The 23,367-nt window shown below is 49.9% G+C and overlaps 1 long non-coding RNA gene across 1 annotated transcript; it reads left to right on the top strand.

The window, feature by feature from the left end:
* The first annotated feature begins 3,497 nt into the window (after positions 1–3,497).
* On the top strand, positions 3,498–22,740 carry LOC138818025 (uncharacterized). Its single transcript, XR_011368952.1, has 3 exons — positions 3,498–3,600; positions 7,124–7,315; positions 22,457–22,740. It is a non-coding gene; the product is annotated as an uncharacterized lncRNA (long non-coding RNA).
* The last annotated feature ends 627 nt before the right edge of the window (positions 22,741–23,367 follow it).

Consider the following 23,367-nt stretch of genomic DNA (forward strand, 5'->3'; position numbering starts at 1 on the left):
GGAAATCAAAGTTCCTGGAAACAAGAAACACTCCATAACATTGAAAGCTGAGACTCCAAATCCTGCATGTCACTGCTGCCTGGCTACAAGTGGCCAGTGCTAGTCACATGACCAAACTCAAAATCAGTTGGGTGGCTGTATTATTTGTTTTAAAGAAATAATATATAAAACCATTATGATCTTTCATATAATATATAAATAAATATATATATATTTATATGTAATATATAAATCTTTCAACCATTATGAAGTTTCAAACAGAAAACAAAATTGATAATGTGCTTGGGAGGATTCTGAGAAGTTTCACTCTCATACAGTACCGGTAAGCATGCAAAGTGGTAAGGCCTCTTTGGCCAAAAGTGCAGCAGACTTTTTAAAGTTAAAAAATACATCTACTTCATGATCTAGCAGTTTCACCTCACAAGAGAAACAAAGAGTTATCCGAAGTGTAACAAGCCACATGCAGCTCAGCCTGGAGTCTCACACTATCACCCTACCTACTCCAGGAGGTAGAAATTAAGGGTCACAGTCTGAGTCCAGTCTGGACAAAAAGTTATGGAGACCATCTTCTCACCTCAACAAATAAGTTTGGTAGGGTGGTTCATGTCTATAATCCAAACTACAGGAAGGTGTAGGGCAAAAAGCCCAGGACCCTATTGGAAAAATAACTAAAGCAAAAGAGCTGGGGCAGTAGCTCAAGTGATAGAGAGCTTGGATAATAAGCAAAGGATTCAGTTCAAACTGCAGTGCAAGAAGAAGAGGAAGAAGCAGAAGGAGAAGAAGAAGGAGGAGGAAGAAGAAGAGGAAGAAAGAAAGAAAGAAAGAAAGAAAGAAAGAAAGAAAGAAAGAAAGAGAAAGAAAGAAAGGGAAGAGGAAGAAAAGGAAGAGGAAAAAGAAGGAGGAGGAGGCAGAGAAAGAAGAAAATGAAAGAAGAGGAAGAGGAAGAAGAATGAGGAGGAGGAGGAGAAGAAGGAGGAGGAAGGATCAGCAGCCAGATTCAAAAGTGTACATACTGTTTTATTCCGTTTATGTGATATTCTGGAAAAGAAAAGACCACGAGGCACAGGAAAGATGAGTCAATTAAAAAAAATGATTCAAAACAAAAGCAAAAGCCTTCCTAAAAATACCTTTTGCTTCCTTTAGTGTTATTTATTTACTTTTAAATAGAAGGCACTTTTTAGTTTAGAGTGGTACAACCATTGTTTTCTATTACAGTATATTTCATAGCTGTGTGGTTGGATTTTCTTCCCTCTCTACTTTTGAATGAAAAGAATTTCTATGCAAAATTCATGTTTACCCATAATTAAAAACAGTGAATCCTCCTTGGTCCTATTCCATCCACCTGGCTGCCATTTTTCACTCTGATTTCAAATAAGAAGATGAGTGTTCCCTGCTGGCTTTCCTGTTGTTTATAGCTGGGGCCTGGCCAGCTGTGGGCTGGCATCAGGAATCAAGTGTGGGTGTGTCACCTGATATGTCAGCTGTGTGGTCCTGTCTCAAGGAATCTAGTGCAGTTGCTGATGTGTGATTGTAACATGTGAAATCAGAAAACAGAACAAGATTATTGATTATTAAACATAGGGCCAAATATCATAGGCAGAACCCCGCTGTAGAGAGAAACTTCAGGTCAGATGGACAGTAATCAGCCTAAGCTTTGTCCATCCTTGCTAAAAAGCAAAAGAACGTCTCTCTTCACTCAGTTTACTAAGCTGGCAGCTTTGCAGTTGACCACAAACTTGGCTGAAGGCCACTGACAACCTTGAGGCTTATCACCAGCTGTACTGAGTTGCTGTATTAGTCAGGAGCTTATAAATAATTCCTATAAAATAGACTACCCCTACCCAAGGTTATGTTTTGACTTCTGTAACCCAAGGATATGTTTTGACTTTTTGTAATCAAGCATCAATAGCAGTGATAGTATCAGTCATGCTGACCAGGTCAAGATTATGTTTTTCCTATGCTCTTGTGACTCAAGGCTGTGTTTTGCTTCTGTAACCTTGCTTGCTTGTTTTGGTAAACATCATCTACGTGAAATCCCTTCCTGTAATAATCCCCCATGAACAAGCAAATGGGGCTGTTCTCCGAAGCTCTTGGAGCTGGAGACTGACAGTGTGTGGCTAATAAAAGTCTTCTAGCCAGACTGAGTGCTGGTGACTCCTTTCACTGATTGTGAGTTCAAGTCCCACCAGCCCCGGAAAGTTGGGATACTACATGATGTCTTTTTGCAAGTCTAGTGAGGGGACTGTACTCCAGTCTAGTCCAAAGGCCTTGTGATGTTGAGCTTGGTGACAGCTGACCCTGAAAAAGTTTCAGGGAATGAGGGAACAGGAGTGTGGCGAAGGCAAAGGGTGGGCTGCTATCTGGCCCACCAGCTCTTGGGACCCCAGTCTGCCGATTTCTTCTCCAGCTATCACCCTCCTCGCCTTCCCCCATCAGCCCGGCTTGGGTCCCCAGCAGTGCACATGAATAATTAGCAGATTTATGGCCAATAAGGCTGCATAATTCTGCAGAGATGAGCTCTGCAGAGGAAGCTGGTGGGCTTGGCTGGTGCCCCAGCTTCGTCCGCTTGTTCCTGAAATTATCTCTGGGCAATCAGTGACTTCCTTCCACCCCACAGTCTGCTCTGGGTAGGCAGGCAGCCCGCTGGTTTCCTTGAGCTGACCTTTGTGAAGGGTGGAGGAGAGTGCCACAGGGCAGTGGCAGCATCAGGGCCTGGCCAGTGCTGGAATAGGGCTTCCACCATCACCTTCTCCAGGTACAGCCTGCTGGCCTTCCCCTCCACACACTTTCCTCAGATCAAGCGTCCATCTTGGCCTTGCTGGTGTATGATCTTGCAAAAGGCTTTCTCCTAGACCCCAACTGTCCCTCCTTAGTTGTCTCAGGAAGTCACTAGTTTTGGGGGCAGAATAGAAGGACAGGGGTGGTGGGTACTCAATTACCTTTTTCTCCAGCCTGGGGAAGTAGGCCTGGACTGGGCTCATATGGCCCATGCCAGGCAGAACAGCGACCACTAAAGACAGCGTTCAGTGTGTGTGTGTGTGTGTGTGTGCGTGTGTGTGTGTGTGTGTGTGTGTGTGTGTGTGTGTGTGTGTGTGTGTGTGTGTGTGTGTTAGTAGGGACTGGTGCTGGGGAAGCACTCTACCTCTTGAACTAGATCCCCAGCCCTGTTGTTTTTATTTTTATTTTGAGACAGAATCTCTCTCCAGCCTGTGCTCAGACTGGTCTCAAACTTGCCATCCTCCCGTGTCTGTCTCCCACCACATTTTATCTTCAGCAGTCACTTACTCAGTGGCCATGGGAGAGCAGAGACTCAGGGAGAAGAGACTCAGTCTAGAAATTCTGCAATCTCTTATTGAAAGCCACTATATGCAGGGGGCAGCTGGGAGTCTGTGATATAGAATGAGTTTGTGGTCCCAGTTCCAAATCCAGGCTGGGGTGAGATTGTGGGGGAGGGGAGGAAACAGTGAGCCCTACTGTGCCTTCTTCAGGGGCTCCGATCTGCATGGGAGAGCACACGTGCAAAAGGGAAGATGCCGTCAGCAGGCCACAGCACCGAGGACAAGAACTCAGATAAGCGAGCGGAGGTTACCTGAAAGTGAGGTGAGTTAGGAAGGGTGCTTTGGGTATGAGGGTAGACGTGTCTGTGAGGGGCAGGGGATGACTAACTTCCTGTTGGTGGGTCTCCACGGGGCTGCGCCATGGTGGGGAATGGTGTTTGCAGAGAGGCTTGAGGGGTGAAGAAAATACTGAAAGAAAGGGCCCTGCTGGGGACTTGGTCTTGGGCAGTGACCACTTGAGCTTCTTGTAGGCATGTGGCTCTCTCAGGTGTGTGTGGTCAGGCATCTGGAAGGGTTCAGGCAAAAGTCTGCACCTAAGCTTACCTGTGGATAGGGTGAGGGGTGACAGGACTCCCAGCATCCCTCTTCTCCTGCCCTCCTTTCCCCTGGTGTGTCTTCCCTTCCTCCCTCCTCTTGTCTCCTTCCCCTCTCTTCTCTCTCCTTCTTTTGTCTCCTTGGAGGGTGGGAGCTGTCTTCCCAGAAATAGAAGTTTATGGGGAAGTTTATCCTTGGCACGAGAGACATCCGCCTCACTCCAGAAAACCCAGGGTAAAATAAATCTAATTAAATCTGTTACTGTTCACAGAGACTAGTTTTGTGGGCAATTGACCTGTTTTATTTATTATGTAAACCATCATGAAAACCAAGCTCCATATTATTTATGCTAATGGAGGGAATAGGTAATAAATCCCGCGTGAGGATGTGGGCAGACCAGATGGTGTTGGTGGCACTTTGATGGCTGTTGCTGGAGGAGCCCGTGCCAGACAGTGGCTCCCAATCCTAGGAGAAAGCTGGGGGGTACTGGGGGGGGTGTGGAGAGGGTGAGGTGGAGTCAGGGGCAGCCTCTATTTCTCTCTCTCTGCCTCTCTTTCAGCAAATTGCAAAATGCTAATGAGGAGACCAGGCTTTCCGGGTCGCTCCTTCTCCTTCTCAGAGGAAGCGCCAATCTGTGTTCTGTCCTTTAGAGCAATGAGGATGGAATTGGTGCATTTCCCACGTGTCACATCCCAGGCAGCAGTGCCATCTACATGAGGGCCTGGGATCTCCACAATTCCAAGATGTAGGTCTGCTGTGCCTCCAGTTGGTAAACGAGAAAGCAGAAGAGGGTTTGTCAGCTCTGGGGTTTGAATGCCGGCTTGTGAGCCTTGGTTGGGTCTTTTCAGGATGCCAGGATTAGGAGAAAACAGATATGGGAAGGTGAGAGAGGAGAAGAGAAGGGCATGAAGCAGGAGAGGACAGAGGAGGAGGGAAGGGCAGGAGGAAGGCCCTACTGGGACCTGCAATGAGGAGCAAATGGGGATTGGAAGAGAGGGCAAGGAGGGGCCATAGCAAGAAGAGAATAGGAAGATGGGGTGAAGACAGCAGGGAAGGGAAAAGAGGAGACAGGAGGAGGAGAGGCATCCCCCTCTTCTCCTGAGAGCAGCTGGCCCTAGATCTCCTGGAAGGGAGAGTCAGGCAGGAGGAGGGACAGTCACGTGCCTGCTGTTAGCTGCTTCTAGCTGTGATGGCAGCTGCTTCTTAGAGAAACTGAAAAGCAGGGAGTTCATTGACGAATGAAGACTGGACACATTATCTTCCCTGCAAAGAAAGGAGGAAACAAAACCATTCAGGAGGCCATGGAGAAGGATCTGAGTTCCTAGTAGCTTTGCAAGTAAGCAAAATTGTCAACCAGCCTGCAGGTGCATGCTCCTTACCAGAGGTACCTGGCAGGCTGCTGATGCTCACTTCTCTATGCCAGGTGCACACATTTGTCTTAGGCCAAAAGACCAAAGAGAAGTGGCTTGATTTTCTCTCAGAGCAGATAAGGAAGGCACAGTTGAGAGAAATGTATAGAGGAGAAAATTATATGACAAAGGCATTTGGGGTGGTGGGTGGAGTGGGGGCCAGAGCGGTTTAGATTTGCTTTGTGAACTTAAGGGTCCATGAGCATCAGTGATCTCAGGGGACGGCAAGGCCCCTTGATGGAGACAGAATAGGGCTGGGCATGTTATCAGATAAGAGGAGATGCTGGCTGAGGTCAGGCTGCCTGCGGGTACATTCTCAAGGAGGCCCCAGGATGCTAACTGAAGGAAGTAGAGAGGGGAGTACCTAGGACTTGGCAGAGATGAATTCATTTTGCTGTGGTTGTTACAAAGGCCTTTCCCTGGAGCTGGGATGCACCTATGGCAGGCTGATCAATGAGCACTCTCCCCAGGACTCAGGGGATCCCTAGATGTAGGGCTTCAGGTGCTAAGGCTGGAAAAGTCCTAGAGATACAGATGAGCTGGCCAGCCTACCCTGTAGAATCAGCCTGCTTGAGGCAAAGGGACAGGATCTTTGCTTCGTACCAGCTGTTCATGGCCTAAAAGGTGCTTGGCCTCAGGCAAGGTGGCTTTCTTTGGTTCAGGAAAATCCCTGGAGAGGGATTCATCTGTGAACTGTGAGATACCAGCCCTCCTAGCAGCTGGGGACAGGAATATGTTGGTTTTGAAACCATGGCACCCACTACAGTTGCTTGGTGAGCATGAGTTCTTGCCTCATCACCTGTGATGCAGGCTGGGGTGTTGCAAAGAGAGGTTCCCTAAAATGTCACAATTAGCATCAGCTGCATTGTGTGGGTTTGCGGGGCCTCACACATGCCAAGCAAGCACTATCTCAGAGAGGCATGCCCCGGGCTAGCTGCACCATCATGTCAGAGTACAGCAACATCTTGACATGGTTCTTATCTTGGATTAGTCCAAGGGTGAGGTCTTGACACCTCTGCTTCAATGCAGAGTCATGGAAGCTGCCCCCAAGGATGCTGGGAGATCCCACTGCCGGCACAGTCTCCAGGAACATGGGCTTGGGTCAGTGGGACTCATGAGATCTTCATCACATTTTCCTTCCTTTTTTTTTTTTTCCTTGCTAGTGATTACTTTGTCCTTCCTCTAGCCTGGCAGCCCAAGGCTAGGCTCATCCTGGATTATTAAAATAATTAGAGTACAAATACTAGCAGCTGAAACAGTTTGCAGAGCCCTTGCTAGAATGAAGCCCTATTCTAAGAGCTCTACATGGAACCAACCACTGTAAAGTAGATGCAGTATGCCAGGGAAAAAACTTGAAGGTCAGAGAGGTTAAAAATCGATAAGGTTATAAACTGCTTTGTTGACTGGCAACTCCTTTGCACAACTACTTAAAGGTAATTTTTAAAAAATTACAAAGTTGATTAAGGTTTACATGGCTGATTGGTGGGTGAGCCAGGAGACAAACCCAACTGTTTGCTTCTAGATCCTTCATGGGCATTGTGCAAACAATAACACTGATGGAGACTGCCAGGACATGGAGCCTCCCAGCTAGTCCTGCTGTCTTCTCATACTGACAGTGATAGTGGGAATAATATGTACAAGCTACTACCTTCCAACTCCTACTGTCCAAACTGCTGAAACTGCATTGCTTTGGTTATTATCATAAACTTATTATTGTCAAATTATACATGATCATCACTTAGCCAAGATTGTTCTGGTGAGTTGTTCTGGATACTTGCTGTTGGGTTACAAAACTCAGAAACTTACTGTCCTTAAAGAAACCATCCTTTTATCTCCTCTCAGGGTCCTGCAGGTGAGGAATCCAGGTGGGGATTCAGCTGACGGCTGAAGTGGTCTGGAGGGGCCAAGACAGATATGTTCCATGTGTTTGTGGTTCCTCTACCTCTTCTCTCTTTGTGCCGTCTTATGGCATCCCCATTGAATCTCTCCACACCAGGCGGTTGGATATCTCATGTGGCAAGGCTCCAAGGAAGGGTGAGTATTCCAAGGGGCAGGAGTAGGAGCTGCTTGTCTATTAAGACCTGGCACAGGGTCATTTCTAGTGTATGCTGTGGGTCAGAGCCCTCCCCTCAGAGTCAGCTCTGGGTTCGTGAAGGTTGGTGTGTGGGCAGGGGGTGACAGTCAGCCAGGGTCCACACTAATAGTGGGAAGAAGGCAATACAGTCATGCTGGCCTTGAGGGACTCAAATCTGGTCAGGTCAACCCTGGCTGAAAACTTTCTATGGCTTCCCATTCCTCAGGCTGAAGCTCTGTGAGGTCTAATCCTGCCTCTCTCTCTCTCTCTCTCTCTCTCTCTCTCTCTCTCTCTCTCTCTCTCTCTCTCTCTCTGTGTGCATGTGCCACTTCTGGGGCTTGAGATTGGGGCCTGAGTGCTGTCTCTGAGCTTTTGTGTTCAAGGCTAGTGCTCTACCACTTGAACCACAGCTCCACTTCCAGCTTTTCTGGAAGTGTTCAATGGGAGATGAGGGTCTCATGGACTTTCCTGCCTGCACTGGCTTTGAACATGATTTTCAGATCTCAGCCTCCTCAGTAGCTAGTATTTCAGGCATGAGCAACTGGTGCTCAGCTAATCCTGCTTACTTTGTAGCTTACACATTCCTTTCTGGACAAACTTTTTTTTTTATCTGGCTGATGTAGCAGGTAGAGCTACTGTGGCCATTTTGAAACCTTCACAGAAGCAGGAGGGGAGTGAAAAAGTAGAACTGAGAGGCAGAGGTAAAGGGAGAGAAGGGAAAGAGGAGAAAGAGGGAAAGCAGGAGGAAGAGAGGCTGAGACATCCTGGACAGTTTTGTGTACTGCTGGGGATTGAACCCAAGGTCTTATTCACATTGTGTAAATGCTGTATTACTGAGCTATAACCCCCCACCCCCGCCGTGTTTTGAGACCAGGAGAGTTATACCTGAAACTTTGTAAGATACACAGAAATTTGCAATTACCCACAGGAATTTTTTGGTTACAAGTGATGGCCTGGATTTTCAGCCCTGGATGACAGCATCCATCTCCCCTTGGAAAAGAATGTAGAATTTAGGCTAGGTGAGGTGGCTCACACCTATAGTCCTAGGTTCTCAGGAGGCTGAGATCTGAGCATCATGGTTTGAAGTCTGCCCAGGTAGAAAAGTCTGTGAGACTCTTATCTCCACTAAACTACCGAAAAAGCTGGAAGTGGAGCTGTAGCTCAAGTGGTAGAGCACTAGCCTTGAGCAAAAAGAGTTTTCAGGGACAGTACCTAGACTCTGAGTTCAAGCCCCGGAATGGGCATGCACATACAGAATGTAGAACTTGGCTGTAAGGGCTCACTTTTTATTAAGTAGATGAATGGAAGCCTAGAGAGGCAAGGCCGCACAGGAAGGGAGTGATGTCTCCAGATCCCAAATCTTGCCATCCTTGTACACTGGTAAGGCTTCAGCAGGGGAAATTACTGATCTGGGGCTTCCTCTTAAGGCCCTTTACCTTGCCTTACATTGTAGGAACAGTTGGGGACTCTAATCCCACATGAGGCTCAATGCACGGGTGCTTGGGCAGGTGGTGGAGACTCTCCATGTCAGAGAAGGGTGGCGGGGCCACCTTGGTTGTCCAGAGGAGGCTGCAGGATTGAGAGTCAGAAGACCTGGAGGTGAGGACAGCCTCAGGACTGCTCGTTGGCTAGACAGGAAGCTGGAGGGCCCAAGGCTGAGGCCGATTAAGAAAGGTGGCCCCCCCCCCTGGATTCTACCCACATGGACCTGCTCTCTCTGGAGTGCGCCCAACTGTATGTGCACCAGGATCTAAGCCTATGTAACTTTAGCTCTGCACAGCATTCTGATCACCTTCCCCTTGCCTTGCCCAGCTCTTTCCCTTCTCTCAAATCTCAACCTAAATATCACAGTCTCAGGAAATGTTTTCCAACCTGCCTTCAATAATTTAGCAAATATTACTGAGATCCTGGGGCAGGTAGGTAGAATGGAAACCCACGCAGATGCAGGCAGGTGGACAGACATGGACTTGAGTGCACACACACACACACACACACACACACACACACACATCCATACACACATACCACAGCATGTAGACACATATGGACACACATGCACTGAGAAATATCCACCCAAACATCAACAGACAGACAAACGTGGACATAAAAGCATACACACACACATATACACACAGATGCAAACAACATAGACACGCAGATACACACACAAAATAGAGATGCAGTTATAAATAATAATCAAGATAAACACAAAGCCATAAAAAGCATACACATATACAGATATACAGACAAGGACATACACAAATGCATCATATACATGGATACACATGAACATATAAAGTTACCCGCCCTCCCTGCACATACAAGTGCTGTGGATCATGATTAAATCATGTTCAGGGTTGATAGGTGGCTGGGACTAAGTGGGTAGGAAACAGAAGACAGAGTGGGTAGGAAATGAGTCTGAGGGATCTCCACGGATCAGGGAGCAGGGGCTGGACTGGACTGGAGGAGGAAATGTGTGTGTGTGTGAGTGTGTGTGTGTGTGTGTGTGTGTGTGTGTGTGTGTGTGTGTGTGCCACAAGCAGGAATGGAACTGGGGAGTTAGAGGTGGTTTGCAGGTGCCCAGGCACCCAGGAGCAGTGAGGTGGGGGGGGAGGGGGAGGAGACAGGGTTGGGACCCTACTTGTATACCAGGAGGTGGGATGGCCTCCCCTGTAGGGCCCCAGTAAAGGTTTAGAAATGATTGGATTTTGTGCGAGAAGCCATCGAGGGCCTCTGAAGAGCAGTGACACGACAGGAGTCACGTTATCCCAGGCTCCTGTGACTGCCTGGTGGGTAGCAGGCTGTGCATGGGAGCGCTGGGAGGCACACAGGAGAGCTGGAGGGCAGCGGAAGCAAGCCAGTGGTCTGGGTGTACTAGGTGGTAACTGGGGCCCAATGTCCTTCCCAATGCGGGGAAGGGTGGTTCTGAATAGCATTTCCAGGTAGTCGGACGGATTGGCCAAGGAACTGGTTATGGTATGGGACAGAAAGCAAGCATGTGATGGCTTTGTTTGAGGCTCCCTCAGACACCCATCCCTCCCTTATTCCCCCAGGAGGGGAGATGGGGATGGGAGGGGGATGGGAGAGTGGGAGGAAGCCCAGGAATTTCAGGTGGCATATAATTTGGATGCCACCCAGCTGATGGAGATGTCCAGTGGGGAGGTGCAGAGCTGCGTTTCAGGTTCCGGGCTGGGGCTGGAGTCACACCTCCTTGGTTTGGAGAGAATGGAGGAAGTCTCAGGCTGGATTCATTCTCTCTCAGTTTCCTCAGTTGGGGGTTCATTTGTTGTTCATTTTTATTGGTACTCAAGGTAAGCACTCTTACCATTGGAGCATGTCTTCCAGCAATTTTGTTTTTTATTTTATTTTCTTACATTATTTTTTTGTCTAGGGCTGGCCTTGAACTGAGATCTTCCTTCCTCCCACCTGACTGAGACCCTGGGGAGCATCCCATCATGCCTGGCTTGCGGGTTGATACAATATTTTTGCTAACTTTTTGCCCAAGCTGGCTTTAAACTTCACCACTCTAGATCTCTACTTCTCAAGTAGCTGGAATTGCAGGCACATACCACCATACCCAGCCTTGCCAGTTGGGGGAGAAAGTAGTGTGAGGGTCAGGCTAGTTTCCTAGAGGCTTCATAGCAAGTCGCTGCAAACGAATGGCTTGAAACAATAGGAACTTATTACAGTTCTGACACCAAAAGGCCCAATTTGGGATGTCTTCAGGATCACATGCCCCAAAGAAGATCTTGTGTTTGTAGCTTCTGAGGGGACAAAGCCCAGCAGTGAGAATTGCTTGTCAAGCTAGGCAGGCTTGGGGCCAGGCAAAGCTGAGGGGGCTTCCGTGTATTTATTTGTTTATTTATTTATTTATTTTTGTTGCGCTGTTGTTGGCTGTGGGGCTTGAACTCAGGGCCTGCGTGTTGTCCCTAAACTTTTTGCTCAAGGCTATTGCTAATAGGAGATAAGAGTCTCACAGCCTTTCCTGCCTGGGCTGTTTTTGAACTGTGATCCTCAGATCTCAGCCTTCTGAGTAGCTAGGATTACAGGTGTGAGCCACCAGCACCGCCCAGCTGGGGCTTTCTCTTTCTGCAAGGAACTGTACCCCATGCCCTTCCCTAACACCTGAGAATGTACCCACCTTTTTCATCCAAGGTGCCAAATGCTAATCCTGGTCTGGGCTTGTGCAAACTGCTGTTTAAATAGTCAGGATTAGTTTTCAAATTGACAAATAAAGCGCATCTGGAGTGCTCGGAGCTGACCCCTCCAGGGCCTGGCTGAGCAAATGCAGTTTAATTAGCTCTGGTGCTCAGCCTACAGGGTGGAGAGGCTAGGAGGAGGACAGACTTCTTCCACTTCAGCTGCTTGCCTCCCCAAGGCAGATTGGGCCAACCCCCATCCCTCTGTTCATCTGCCACAGACCTTCTTCCCAAGGGTTAAAGGGCAGGAGTTAGGGGTCTTGTTCTGCCTCTACCCGAAGAAGGACAGCTCTTGAGTCACCCTGCCACAAACTCCCCTTGCTCCTCTATGCTGCAGAGGTTCTATCACAGCCTCTCCATTTCCTTCCTATGGGCGCATACCAGCTCATTCATTCACTCATTCATTCATGCATTCATTTCTTTCCTTGTCAATAACTATTGAAAACCGCTGTTGTCTGAACACTGTTCCAGGTACAAGAGACACAAAAGACCCTGTCTTTTGGAGCTATCAGTCAGGTTGGGATGGGCATTAGATATTGGACAAATCATCATGTGAGTGGATATTTAATCATAAGCTGTGGGACTGTACGATGCTGGGTAGGGGGAGGGGAGCTTCATGTGGTTGGCAGAGGTGCAAGACACAGGTGTTAGGGGAGGCTGAAGTTCAAAACTGGCCTTCGGGAAGCGTTGAAGGGAGCTGGGGAGTCAGCCAGGTGAGGGACAGTGAGTTAGAGCAAACATGTGTACATGCATGTCCACACTTGTTCCAGCAAGACAGTCAAGCAGAGGGAGCACCCCGTGGGAGCCCAGAAGTGAGGGAACTCAACACGTGCCCAGAGGGAGGCCTGAGCCTCAGAACCAGCACCTGGAGACGCCGGGCCAGGGTGGAGTAGAGGTGGAAGTTGAGGCAGAGCCTCTTTGGCCACCATTTCATCTCTGTTTTGACTCTCCAAAGCAATGGGGTCCTTCTGGGTCAGGCAGGGCTTGGGTGTCAGAATTAATATTTGAAGGAGACCAGACAGCTCCAGTGTGAAGAGCAGGCCTCTGTGGGGTAGGCGTGTCCTGTCTTCCCCTCCCCGGGGGCCCTGCCCTTCCCACGTCTGGGCTCCCCTAGCACTGGTCTGTCTTCAGCACTCCCCATCAGCATGCTCAGTCAATGTGTGTTGCATGAATGAGTGCATGAGGGAATGACATCTTGGCTCACACGTTACCTCCAGGATGAATGAAGATGGTCCTGACCCAGACGAGGGTCTCCTGCCTTCCTTCACCACCTGTCATCTCCCCAGCCCCTGGAGCAGTGGTGTGCTGATACACACTCACCAACTGGCTCTCCAGAATGGAGAAAGCCTGCTTTGTGGTGTTGGAAGGCTGGATTAACCTGCCTGCCCACGTGGGCAATTTGAAGCTGTAACACCTGATATGAGAGCACAGCAGAGCATGGTGGGGATGGACCTGGATCTTGTTTGGGAGCTGTAGGAGGCAGCTCCAGCCTCCACCACCCAAAATGCTCCACTGTAACAGGAGCCACCTGGTGAGGGCCGCATGTCATTGCTCCTGTCACAGCCAGACCCAAGAAGAGATCCAAACCCCTGATTTGAGTCCTGGCTCTACAGCTTTCATAGTAGATGATGTGGAAGGTCACCTGACTCCCCCGTGCCGCAGTGTCCTTTCCTCTGCAGTAGGGATGGAAAGGATGGTGGTAATGCCTTGCTGGCAGGGCATGAAGGTAGAATCAGGCGTGGCTTAGACAACACTGACATGTCTGCTGGACAGGAAGACTCACAAGCCCTGGTGGTGCTTTCAACACAGAGGTCTCTACTCTGTCCATCTTTCATGGCCAGTCGCCCCCCAGTGCCTTCTGCCCATCTGTCCTCAGACACTGACCCTTTCTTCTCTCCTGAGCCCAGGAAACTTCCCCTGGACCATTCCTTTGGTCTTTAGGAGGGACCCTCTTGACCTCTTGGGCATGCTTCCCTCTATGGCACGTACAAATGGCCTGTGGAACAATCCAGTCCTGGGTGCCTAGCTCCGGATCCCAGGCCTGTACCTTTGTAGGGAAGGTCTTGCGAACTGGGAAACTGCCAAAATGCCAGTAACACAAATTTTGTCAGGTAAGTTGGAGTTTTGTGCCCAATTATAATTCAGGGATGTTTAGTCGGGGCTGTCTAGTAAATGCTCAGTTTAGTGAGATGAACACCCTGTAGAACCACAAAGAAAAACCAGCTCCACCGAGGATACCAACAGGGAAAAGCCCCAAGAGAACATGGAAGGGCAACAAGAACCGCATGGTGTCTCCTTGATGGCCGTTTGTTTTCTACTCTGAGTAATCATCACAAGGAGAAGAGAATGGGACTGTTTAAAGAGAAAAATGTGAAGGTATTGTGTGTGCTTGTCTCATCTGTGAATGAAGATAGCAAAAAGAAATTCAATGAAAGCTGACCGGGGTGATCTGATGAAGACATTGTACCTGCATCTGTGAAATACCACAGTGAAACCCTTTGGAACAATTAGCATACACCAAAAGAAATGAATGACAGGAATGTAAAACAAAGCTTACTGGGAAGGAGGAGGGAGAAGAGGAAAGGAGAGGGTGAAGGAAGGTGGATGTGGCCCATGCATATGTATGAAAATGGAACAATGGAGCAGGTTGGGTTGGGTTGGGGAGTGGGGAGGGGGCATGAGGGAAAGCGAGAGAAAGGGTGAGTCTGCTCCAGGTGTGTTATATACACACACAGACATGTCCAAATGAACCCTGCCTTTTTTTGTTGTTGTTGTTCAATCATGGGGCTTGAACTCTGGGCCTGGGTGCTGTCCCTGTGCTCTTCAGCTCAAGGCGAGCACTCTACTGCTTAAGCCACAGTGCCACTTCCGGTTGTCTAGTGGTTTATTGGAGATAAGAGTCTCACAGACTTTCCTGCCCAGGCTGGCTTTGAGCCATGATCCTCAGATCTCAGCCTCCTGAGTAGCTAGGATTACAGGCATCAGCCACCAGCGCCCAGCCAAACCCTGCCTTCTTGTACCACTGGTTGCTACAAATTTTTAACATGTGGGAAAAATCAAAAGCGGAGGGCATCGAGCCCATCCCTTGGCATGTGTTCCATTGATTTGGAAATGACGGGAAGTCATGGTGAACAGATGGCTTCGGCTGTCATTTGTGGGTTAAAGGTGTGGACAGGCTGTAGGAGAGTCATGGGGGTGGTGGCAGTGGGGCACTGATGCCACCCCTTGGGCTGCAAGGAGCAGCTCCCAGGGTGGGGATGGCTACTTAACTCGCCCATGTTCACACAGCACACAGCATGGTGCTGTGGCCAGTCTCCTTTGATGTTCTGAACTAGGCCACAGGGTTGTGTAAGGGGAACTCCTAGGTTACCTTGTCTCTGCTTCCCGGCCTGTTTGCTATGTTTGCTATACATTGAAGTGGCACAGGCCTCAGGAAGGGGGGACACCTGTGAGAAGGGTGGCTCCCATGGGAATCTCCGCAGGCCTCAACCAGGTTTGGCCTGGATACACACAGCTCCAAGGCCAGTCACTCTGTCATCCTCCTGGATGCAGATGAGAGTTTGCCCACAGGCCTGGGAAGGTGGCAGTTGGCATAACAGAAGCACTGCGGGCTGGGTGGAGGCCAAGGCTCCCTGACGGGTTTGCTTTCTGCCTGGTGATTACCCATTACCTCCCGTCAGTGCCTGATAAACCGTTATCATGGAATTATCCACTGCAGGCTCTGCATCAGTATGAAATCCATTACTGTCCGTCAAGCCCTGTGGCTAATGGGAAAAACCCGGCAGCTGCCCGTTGAGGCAGGCGGGGCTCGGACAGATCTGCTATCTGTCTATTACTTTAGCAATCACACCTCGTAATGGAATCTGGGATGGAGAATGACAAGAAGTCCCAGGACATGTCATTCTGATGGGCAGCTGGGAGGTGGGGCTGACACGTGGAGAGAGGCAGGAAGATGACCCAAGGGGTCACCCCATACGAGTTCCATAAACTACGGATGGTGGCCTATAAGTTGCCCAATGCAGAGCCAAACATGATTGTGGATGGACATATGGACAGACAGATGATTGATGGAGGAATGAATGGGTGGATGGTTGGATGGAGGCATGGACAGATGGATTATGGATAAATAGATGGATGGGTGAGTAGATAGACGGGTGAATGGATAGATACATATTTGGGTAGATGAATGGACTGATGGGTGATGGGTAGATTGATGAGTAGGTGGATGGATGGATGAATACATGGAAAAATGAACAACTGGATGACGGATGGATGGATAGTGGGTTGGTGAATGGATGGGTGAATGGGCAGATGGATGGATGGACAAGGGGACAATAGGTGGACAAATGGCCAGATGGGCCCTTTGGTCATGTTGTATCCTGAGGAGTTGTGCCTCACTTAGCTCTAGTAGCCTTCTTCTTGGGTTGACGGCTTCTCTGTACACATGCAGCGATCAGCTGACTCAGCAGCTTGGAGCAAGTGTGAGTGCTGGAATCCAACAGAGCTGCATTTGAAGTCCAGATCTCCTCAAGCAACAGATGTAAGCTCTTTCAGCCTCTATACAAAAGAGGGCAATGCCAGAATAACAGAACTTGTCTGATATTCAGCGGTGCCGAGTGGCCAACTTGTCCCATGGGACACACAGTGATGACAGTGGCTTGTACTTATCAGTCGAGTACATTGGCTCAGGCTCTGAGGAATATTGCAACCTGCCCAGAGGCCAGGTGCTTCTTTCCTCCACTCTTCTTATGCTTCCCCTGTGAAATGGGCTAATAGTAAGTACCTTGTGGTATGGTAGACGGGATTCCATGAAGTGCCTTCACCACCTGATTTCATTTCCAGTCCTCCCCCTCTGTGTACTGTTCCAGTCACCACTAGGTTCTTTGCGATTCTCAAACATCCCATGCCCCCTCCTTCCTGAGGGCCTTTGCACTTGCTGATCTTTCTAGTTGGTATGTACTTCTCCAGAGGTCACACGTTTGGCTCCTTCTGCTGATATAGATCTTCACCACATGAGCACCATCCATGCACGGCCTTTCCCAGTCTTCTGGTCTAAAATGACAACCCATCCCCCTCCCGTCCTGCCTCTCAGTTTGTCTGTTCACCTTCAGTGCTTACCATCTATATTTTTTACTGTGCTTTTTCTTTCTCCCTCCTTGTGGGTGGGAGAAAGTGGTTTGTTGCTGTGTTATCAGAGGCCTCTAATTCATAGTAGGTGCTCACTAAATATAAATATAGATGGGTGAATGAATGAGACACAGTACCCAGGGTGTTAAAACTACCAGCGCTCTCTCTCTCTCTCTCTCTCTCTCTCTCTCTCTCTCTCTCTCTCTCTCTCTCTCTCTCTCTTTCTCTCTGCCCCCTCCCCCTCTCAGGGCTTGAACTCAGGGCCTCATTCTCTTGTTTGGCTTTTTCCACCTAAAGCTGGTGCTCTAGCCCTTGAGCGTCTGGCTTTTTCTTTTTCTTTTGGTGGCTAACTGGAGATCAGTGTCTCATGGACTTTTCTGCAAGGGCTGGTTTTGAACTGTGATCCTCAGATCTCCTCCTTCCTGGAGTGCATGCCCACTGCTACTGGGGTCACTTCCTGCCCCGCAAGGCCCTTTGAGGTCCAACTGAAGAACCTTCTTCCCAAGCCCTCCCCTCTGGGCTCTTGCTGCACTGCCAGCTGTCTCCACTCAGACACAGCTGTACTCCTCTTCCTGTGCCCTTGGTCTAGAATGCTCTCCCTCTGGAGCTCTGCAAGGCTGAATTCTCTACCACCATTGGGGAAGAGTAGGAGAACTTGTGCTGGGCGGGGAGTGACAGCACTGTCTACCAGGTGAGTATGTTTTATTTTCTTCATGGACCTATCACTGACTGGAATGGTTTTGTCTGCTTGCTTGTCTATTATTTCTCTCCCCCTCCCATCCTAAGTTCTTCAGGAAGAGGGGCTGATATATCTGCTTGAGTACTACAGCCTTGGTGCCTAGTGAGGTATTGGTTTATGGAAAGAGAGAGTGAGTGGCAGGAAAAGAGGGAGAAAGGAGGGAAAGACGTAGGGTGAGATTGGGGAATGAGAAAGGGAGAAAAAAGAGAGGAAATTTCAGGGTGACTCTGGCTCCCCACAAGTCCTGCCCCCACCCTGGGGGTGTCAGTGACCATGTACTCAGCCTGTCTAGCACCTGGGCTCTCAGTATGAACATCCAACCCCCTGTTACCTGCCCTGTAGGGACTTCTCATCCTTCAACATGGAGGCAGGTTTAAAAGCTTTGCTCACCCCTTTCTGCCCCTCAGTGGCAGTACCTAGCTGTGTGCTCACCCACAGCTGGACCTCCCAATGCTTTTGAGCCCCATTTCCTCACTTCTGCAAAGGTCAGGAAATCCCTGGTCTTGTAGGGTGTTTGTGGGACTGGGGTGTTGGTGTGCTTGGAGCTCTTTGCCCACCTGGTGATAATTTCCAGGTGCTCAGTAATTATCCCAGATGGTCTGTTTCCTCCTAGTCTCTGCCTTCCCACAGCCTCTTCCTGTTCCCCTTGGCCAGCAGCCCTGGGGGGGTGTCTTCTAGCCAGCTCACTGGTATCCCCGTGTTACTCTTCCCCTTGTCTCCTCTGATAATGGAATCCAGCCTATATGGTTTCCTTCCTGATCTCCACCCCACACCTGTGGCACTCTGCGATGTGGGGTCTTGAGCTTCCCTGGAACCACAGGAGCTAGCACAAGACCTTTGTCAGGGCTGACTCTAATTCCTGGTCCCTGCCCTAGGCCTCTCCTTCCATTGGCCTGACCAGGTAAGCTGGAGTACACAGGAGGCTACTTCTGCCTGGCCTTCCCTGTACCTTGTCCTATGACTTCCTCCCTCCCTCCCTTATCTGCCTGTGCTCTCCCCCAAGTGCCAAGGGGGGAGGGCGTTCACCATGGCAGCAGAAGCAGGATCAGGGCAGGGAAGGGCTGGGCATAGTGAAGCAGGTTGCCAGGGCCCTGTAGAGACTCACAAACCCAATTAGCAGTTTCATTAAAGACAATTGGATTCGAAGGCCTGTATGGTGAATGTTGACTTGGCTGGAGGGGGAGAAGGGAGGGAGGAGGAGGGAAGGGATTCCTTCTTCAAACACATGCCACCTCTGGACACACACCCCTGCGGCCCCTTTCCTCCCACCTCCCCACCTAAGCCCCTCTCTACTCCCAGGCACAGTGCCTTGATTCCTGGACCCTCTCTAGGAGTCTCTGGGGTCTTAGCAGGTCTGTGGCAGAACCGGGAGAGAGTGGTTGGAGAATGGCGAGGCTGGACTCCCCTCTCCACAATGATCCCCACCCTGCCCACCGTCCTTGTGGGGAAGTTCGCATCACAGGAAAGGCTCTAGGCATGCTGAGTAACCCGCTGTCCTCGGGGCTTCACACCTGCCTGGCATGGCTCTTCCTCAGCAATTCACCTGGCTAATCTCTTCCCTCTCCGGGTCAATGCTAAAATCACCCTTTCTTCAGAGACACCTTCTTATAGGAGCTTTTCCAAGTTCCGCTCTGAGTCATTCTCCTTGTTTCTCTCGTAGCTCTTATTCGAGAGGAAATTGCCTTGTTCCGCATCTACTGGATACATAAATAAGCCCAGAAACAACTCTGCCATCTTACTATTATCCTCACGTTTTGCTATTTGGGAAACAGAGGCACGGAGAGGCTCAGCAAGTTTCCAAGGGCACACGCAGCTGGTTGGTGGTAGAGTTGGTATGAACTGAAGGGCATTGAATGTAAAGCTACTGCGCTTTTCTTCGCCAGCCTAAAGAGTGTCTTTTTAATGACACACTTAATGTGGGGTCCTGGGGTGACTGGTATCCTTACCGCCTGCATGCACAACTTTGTTCACACATAGAGATCACACACTTGACTGCGCCAGGGGTGGCTCAGCCTCCGTGTCTGTATGAGAGTTAGTCTGGGAACTCAGGCAAAGGAGGGACAGCCAGAGGCTGTGTGTCCTTTGATTCCTAGCCTGGGGGCCAGGAGGCTTCCCCATCTCTAGCAGCCATCTATTCCCACCTGCTGCAGATATTAATTTGGGGTTTATAGAAAAATCCATAAGTGTGAGTTATCCAGGGCGGCGGTCACAGGGAGAGGCACAAAATCAATAGTGAGAGATGGTTGTAGTTCACAGCTTCTGTAAACAGAGCCACCAGGCCATGTGGGGTAGGTACAGGCAGTGAACGAAGGTCAGTGGGCTGCCTGGCCCCGAGAAGCTGGGGCCCTGCTGGCAGCCAGCCGTGGGGAGGCTGTGCTGGCGCCTGCTGGGGTTGATTTGTATCCTCCCTGGGCACTGTCAAAGGGCTTGGTAAATATTTATTAACACTTCTCCACAAGTGAGAATGCCTTCTTGGCTGTGGCTCCTCCGGTACCAGACTGTAGCGGAGCTGCGGCTCCCCATGCTTGCAGCTCTGCCGTGCTACGCAGCGAGGAACTCAGTGGCCCAGGAACAAGGCCTCAGTCCCAAGTGGCCCAGAGGCTTCAAGCTAGTGAGGCCTGGGAGGGCTTGTGAGGGCACCAGAGGCTGTGTCCGGACAGATGCCTACCCCTCAAGCTCCATCATCCATCCTCTCAAGGTCTGGGCCACTAGGCTTCATTCTGAGCTCACTGCCCTGCCCATTGTGATTGGGCTGGAGCTACCTTGCTCCAATAGAAATATGGCATAAGCCACAAAGGCAAGCCATGCATGGTGTTTAAAGTTTTTCTAGTAGTCATATTGAAAAAAAAAAAAGAAAACAGAAAAAGGTAAAATCAAACTCTTAACCCCATGGGTCCCATGAATCATTGTGATTCTATGTGAGTCAGTTTTCTGTCACTATAAGCAATAGTTGGGGTAGTCAGCTGATAGAGAGAAAAGGTTTGTTGTAGAGGTTCCAGTGCATCTGTTGGCCCTGTTGCTTTGGGGCCTGTGGTGAGGCGGCAAGCACACTGTGGTGTGTGTGTGTGTGTGTGTGTGTGTGTGTGTGTGTGTGTGTGTGCGTGTGTGCATGTGTGTGCGCGGGAGCGTGCGGGTATATGCATGTTAGTATGTCTGTGTCAGAGCAAAACTGTTCATCTCATGCCAGGAAGTAAAAAGAGTGGAATCCCACAAGTGTTCCAGTGACCTAAAGACCTCCTGTTCCCCGCCTCTAGAAGGTTCTGCTATTTCCCACTAGCATTATGCCAGGAGTGGAGGCTTTAACAGGTAGACTAGGAAATCATTTAAGATCTAAGGTACAGCAAATATAAAAAAACCAAAATGACCTCCGTGCCTCTGATTATATAAAATATTTATCGGAATGAAAACAAAATGAAAAGTTGTTCAGATATTTCACATTCTTTTTGCTTTGTCAAATGTTTGGTATTTGTACTATGGCTTTATATATGGAGCAACTCTAATTTCAAATGCTCAGCTGTCACCCATGGCTCCCATGTGGAATGGCAGGGTCCGGTGCTTAGCACCAAGCTATGTCTAGGCCAAGGTTGGGGAGCAGGGATGGATGATGTGGGTGACAGTGCTGCAGCCTAGCAGGATTGCATTTGTTTAGGAGTTGAGCGCGGGGATGATCCCATGACATGCTCTAGTGAAGCAGGAGGGGGTTTGGCGAGTTCATGAAGCTTTAAGAACCAGAGCATGGCTCACTGTGCTGTTCTTGCCCCTGCCATGATAGTGAGAAGCAGTGATTCAGATGGTGGCTGTGCAGCTAGCCTGAGTGCCCAGGAGGAGCCCACAGCATAAGCAAAGAGCAGGCCTTTTGTGTTCTTGGCTCCTGAAGCCCTGGGCTTGTTTGCTACTGCTCAGGCCCTGGCTGATATTTGCTAGTGTAGATGCTGTGCATATTGAAACCTGTCCACCTATTATTCAGCAATACTGAGTGGTGCCTCCTTGAGCTGCATGCAATAAATCCCCAGGAGAAACAGCCTAACAGGGACCCTGCCCACCAGGCCCTTCCACTCCATGGGCATGGGGTGCCCAGCAGTGGCTTTCCCAATCACATATCTCATTAGAACCACGATGAGTGATTTGGCAGAGGACATGGGGGTCTGCAGGAACTTGCCTTGGGAATTAGGAGGCTCCATGGAACCTGAGGTGAGCCAGTGAGACACCAAGATGGTGGGAGTCAGGTGGGTGAGGACACACACAAGGGTGCTGTGGGAGCAGCATCTGGGAGGTTGGTGGGCAGGAAGTAAGTTGGGGAGAGCTCTAGTTCCTTGTCCTCATGTTTCCAGGAGGAAATGTCCTCTCCCTGGAGAGTAGCCTTGTCCCTTCACTTCCCTCACTTCCTGAGGGCAAGTTTGAAGGTGGTGCTTGCTCAGTTAAGTCCCTTTCCCACTCACCAGCCTCCCTGGGTGTCTGGGTCTTGAACACAGAAAGCCAGAGGCTGTTGTACACCTTCCCCTCCATCCTCCAAGCCAAGGGGAAGCATATGGCTGTTCAGTGTCAGTGTGAGTAGAAGAGGTGAGGATGAGGGTGAGCAGGGCTGGTTATGCTGGCGAGGGCTTTAAAGCATGATAGATTGGGCGTGTAGACTCTTTTGGAAGGAAGAGTCAAGCTGGAAGCAGGGAGGGCACCTAGTGGATGGCTGCCCTGGGAGAGAGGGAGTGGCTGGGTGAGGTGCCAGGGGCATGGGGAGGGCAGGTGAGTCTGACAGTGGTTGGGAGGACCTGGTGGAGGACTGCACCCCCCCCACCCCCGGTGGGGGGAAGGTAAGGGAGTTCTGTCCTCTCTAGGAGCCCAGAAAGCTCAAGGCCCTTCTAGATATCTTTGCCTTGCATCAGCTCTGTCCCACTGGAGCTGGGTCAAGATCTATTAGGCCTGGCATACAGTGTGGGTGTTGGGATATCCGTCTTCCATACATACGTATGTAACAGGTGCTTCTGAAACAAAATGCCACTGCCTGGATGCTTTATAAACAATGGACATATCTCTTACAGGTCTGGAGGCTGGAAGTCCAAGATCAACGCCCTGGCCATGTCTGGAGAGAGCTGTTCTGCTTCCAGCTTTAGGAGAAATGTAGTTTTGGAGTAAGCACCACTGTGTGGCCTTGTTAAGACAAGCCCCCTGAATTGAACCTCTTCCCCTAGATTGCAGACCTGTGACCCTCTCATCCCAAAGAAAGGGGAAAGATGGCAGAAACGTCTCTTCCTGCAGGTGGTGGCCTTAGTGCCTTTGCCCAAACCCATCAATCAGAGGTGACTCTTTCCTTCCCAAGGGGCTAATCCAGTGGCAGTGTTCCTCCCAGGAAAGCAGATGGGTGGCGCATGATCGCTCCTCCCACCCATAATGGGGGGATGGGGGGGTTGGGGATGGGGGTGGAGAGCAGGAAGGGAAAAGCAGAGGAGGGGAGGGAGGGAGTGGGGAGAATGCACTATTTTAAACTCCTGGTTCTACACACCTTCTGATTTGCAAGCTCTCTTGGCTACCCTGCACATTTTGTGTGACTTCAGCCACTGGGCACACACATACCATTCAGGGCCAGCTGTCCTGAGGGCTCCCCAGGTAACTCAGGAATGATCATGGCCAACCTCATGGGCTGGAGGCGCCACCAGGCAGGAGCCTGTCATGGTGGCCCCCTCTGCTCCTTGGAGCTGGGCAGGGCGCTTTCAGGAGTGGAGATAGCTCTGCAACCATTGTGGTATGTCTACAGCTTTTAGCTTGGCTCCAACCAGGTGTGCTCCTGGCCACCTTCCCACCCACTCCCACTAGGATTTTTAGCTTGGAACTAACCGAAGGATCTAGGAAAACCCCATCTCCTTCAAGTGACTGAGACTGAGGTGACGGTTGCAGGTGAATACCATCGGGAGCTTTCGCAAAAATAGTGGTCACTCATAAAAAAGCCTGGAAA

The sequence above is a fragment of the Dipodomys merriami genome, unplaced genomic scaffold, assembly GCF_024711535.1.
Source record: "Dipodomys merriami isolate MVZ:Mamm:240054 unplaced genomic scaffold, mDipMer1.0.p SCAF_71, whole genome shotgun sequence".
NCBI classification, from domain to species: domain Eukaryota; kingdom Metazoa; phylum Chordata; class Mammalia; order Rodentia; family Heteromyidae; genus Dipodomys; species Dipodomys merriami.